This window comes from Petaurus breviceps, unplaced genomic scaffold (assembly GCF_028583685.1).
Source record: "Petaurus breviceps papuanus isolate PSGF00001 unplaced genomic scaffold, PetGlider_PUasm1.0 38, whole genome shotgun sequence".
NCBI classification, from domain to species: domain Eukaryota; kingdom Metazoa; phylum Chordata; class Mammalia; order Diprotodontia; family Petauridae; genus Petaurus; species Petaurus breviceps.
Window position 1 is genome coordinate 4,585,614 of NW_027186304.1, and position 3,738 is coordinate 4,589,351.

A 3,738-nucleotide genomic window follows, 5' to 3' on the forward strand; every position below is an offset into this window, starting at 1 on the left:
GATTTGCTTATTGAATAAAGGTACATTTTTTTGTTCACATTTACCTGTTTATTAAAATTGCTGTCAATGTTCATTAAAATAAGCCCTCCCCTGAAAATAAGCCCTCTGGTGTTTTCTGTCCAAAAAAAAAAAAATAAGACAGTGTCTTATTATTGGGGAAACACGGTACAGCAATTCAGTACTCTAGTAATATTGACTTGCCTCCAACTTTTTTTAAATAACTATCAATTTCTAATATTTGGACATGAAAAATAAAATTCTATCATTATTGAAGGTGTCTATGTAGCTTATAATAGACAGTCAAGTAATGGTTCAGTGTTAAAAACAAATAACCAAGCCATTCTCACTATTTTGGATTCTTAAGGTTTTTAAAAGTGTAAGAAATTCATTATTCTTTCTAATCAAATTATGCATATAGTAGTCAAAATTGTTACCAAATAAGAAGAGACACTTACTCAAAGGAATATGAAACTCTTAGAAATATGTGTATCTAATAGCTTTTTAAAAACAACAACCCTGTATTGACCTATTATTTTCTTTTAAATATGTGGGATAACACAATGGAAAAAGACTTATCTCTACAAATATATTTATAGCATTTCTTTTTGTAGTGGCAAAGAATTGTAAATTGTGGAGCTACCCATCAACTGGGGAATGGCTGAACAAGTTGGGGTATGTAATTGTGATGGTATGCTACTGTACTATAAAAAATGATGAGCAGGATGGTTTCCCCAAAAAAAAAATCTGGAAAGAATAATATGACCACCTACAAAGTGAAGTGAGCAGAGCCAGGAAAATATTTTACTTAATAATAAAAATATTATAAAGTTCGTGAGTTGTGAAATTATCAGATACTCTGATCAAGACAATAGACAAGGCAATTACAGAAAAAAAAACATAATGAAAAATGCTGTTAACTTCCAAATTATGAACTGATGAACTCTGAAGGGAGATTGAAGCACACTTTTTTAAAGTTTATTTTTTATGTGTGTATGTGTATACATACATATATATATATATATATATTTGTGTATGAGTGTGAATGAGTGCATGTGTGTGTGAACTTTTTTTTGCATCATGGCTAATATAGAAAGATTTTGCATGACTTCAGCTTTGTAATTGATTTCAAATTGCTTCCCTTCTCAAGGAAAGGGGAAAGGTGGGAGGGAGGGAGAAAATTTGAATTGCAAATATAAAAAAGAATGTTTAAAATTTTACATATAATTGAGAAATATTTAATGAAATAACTAAATACATACACATATAGCCATATCATATACATATAGCAATCTATCTATCTATCTATCTATCTATCTTTCTATCTTTCATAGCATGACTTACCTTATAAATCTGAGTTTAACCATAAATGAAAAAAGATGGATATTATGTAATAAATAAGAATTTGAAACATTTCATAAAGAAATCAGACTTGAAATAATTATTTACTTCTTGAGCAACCTATAAAACACAAAAATACAGGAAAAGCGAATAAATACAACTGTCAAGGACATTAACAGCAACCGAGTAATAACACAAGGAGTCATTGTTAAAAGCAGAATTCTGGGAGAGGAAATAGTGAAGAGTTAGGGGCATTATGAACAGAAGTTGGAGGTACACTGCTTGTGGGTGAATCAATTATTAATTATTCTTTTAGGTTGGGGGGTGGCTATATTACAGTGTGGGAGGTTACATGAAGGAGCGAGCAGGTGAATGAAGGAATCTAGAAGAGAGTGTGTTTTGCTTGTATCAATTCAAAGTTAAGCAATTAGGACAAAGTGGCATCTCTAGTCTCAGAAGTGAAGAACATGCAGGGAAATGCATAAGAAGCAGTGAAAGACTTAAAAAAGGAGGGAAGAAAGGAGCCCTTAGTTTGGTAGTATAAAGGGATTCCACTGATGAGTGTTCTTATAGGTGAATGGAGATGGTTTATGAAGAGGTACAGGGATATTATACTGCTTTTAGCTAGTACTTTTTTTTTTTAATCACTTGTCCTCCAAAGACATATATGCATACACATATGTATATGTATGAATATACATGTACATATGCCTATGTATTTGTAGATACTTTCCCTGATTGCTTATATAATTTGTTGTTTCCAGATTTAATTATTAAATTAAATTGCTTCCTTTTTAGGAGTTTTCAGCTTGTTTGTTTATTTTCTGGAGGTTATCTGTAAATACTTTCCAATGGAATACTTTCTATATTAAAAAAATTCTTTATAGTTCTATTATTTCCTCTGTTAGGGATTTAACATTATGTGTCCTGTTCTGTTCTTCTTGAAGAAATTTGATACTTAGGTTGCCTCTATATACCTTCAATATTTTCTTTTCAAAGAGTTTATATTTTCTATTCTGTTTTTTTCTTTTTTTTAAGCATATCGTCTTCAAATTGTTCTTTACTTGTGTGTATTTGCATTCCCAATTTTTTTTTTCTCTTTTCTTTGGTGAGGCCTGAAGTTTTAGATTCCAGTTTTTATAATCTGCCCATTATTTTCACCATGCAGGCCATAAACTCTGTTCTCATACTTTTCATTTCACTTTTGAACAACTCAGGAATAGCATGTTGTGGTTCCATGTTTGACTCCAATTCCTAAGGATCCTCTGTCTCATCAAGTATTAGATTGTTTTCCTTTGTTTTGCATTACTTACTAATAGATGCCTGAACTCATTTACTAGATCTGGAGGCCATATTTCTTTCTATTTTCAATATTTTTTTCCTGTTGATTTATCTTTATTTTTAAGGTCTTTGCATTTCTTCTTCTGAAACTGTTAATTTCAGCCTTTAGTACTCCTTATTCACTTTCTGACTACCTGCTTTGTGATTGTGATTTCTTTAGAGATTAGATTTAAAAGTACCTTAACCCTGGGTCTGCTAGCTGAACTTTGCTTCTGGTAGTGTGGTGAGCTGTGTTGAGGAGGTGTGCTGAGTGTGCTCAGGTTCAGTGAGCACCATTTCATGTTGGTTTTTTTCCTCCTATTGGGTTCTGGATGCATTAGAACAGGTTTGAGGAACGTGTTTCCTCGAGGGCACAGATGGCCCTCTGGAATGTTCAGGGAATTTGAAGATCTTCCCTGCCCCTGAATGGACCTCTATTGGAGCCTAACAAGCAAAGTTTGCTTAGGGAAGGCTTGCTTTTCAGGAAGACGCACCTTCTGTTACCTTGTGATTAGGTAGTAGTTCGTGAGATGTTGGTGTTTCTCTCTGTGGTAACTAACAGGAGCAGTGTGCCAACTTTGTTGAGTTGAGAGCAGAAACAGAGAGCTGCCTGCGTCAGGACTGTGGCAGAAACCAGGAGTGGCTGCCTCCTGCCGGAGGAGTTCAGGATCCCGCCCTAGGGAAAGATAAGGACTGTGTAGCAAGGCAGGAGTGCTGAATGTGCTTTCTTTCATTCCCCTGTGATAGTTTAGGATCCTGGGAGAGGGTGAAGTTGTCTGTGGTGGGTGAAAAATGCTGTGGACCCCCCAAGGACTCCACCCTGTTTACTTTGTTACCCAGCCACCCCTCAGTACTTGGAAGAGGTTCAGGGGTTGGAGACATGTTAGACTGAGACTTGACTCATTAGAGCCTGCCCCTGAGGGTGCAAGGAGGAAGCCTGCAAGGGAGGTGTGTGTGAGGGAGGGAAGACACACCCCTAAAAGAACTTTATTTGGAAAATTTTGTTTTCAAGATTGAGGAGCTTATAAAGCTATGTACTTTTTGTTTGTTTAAGGATGTGTGGCCATTCTCGTAATGAGT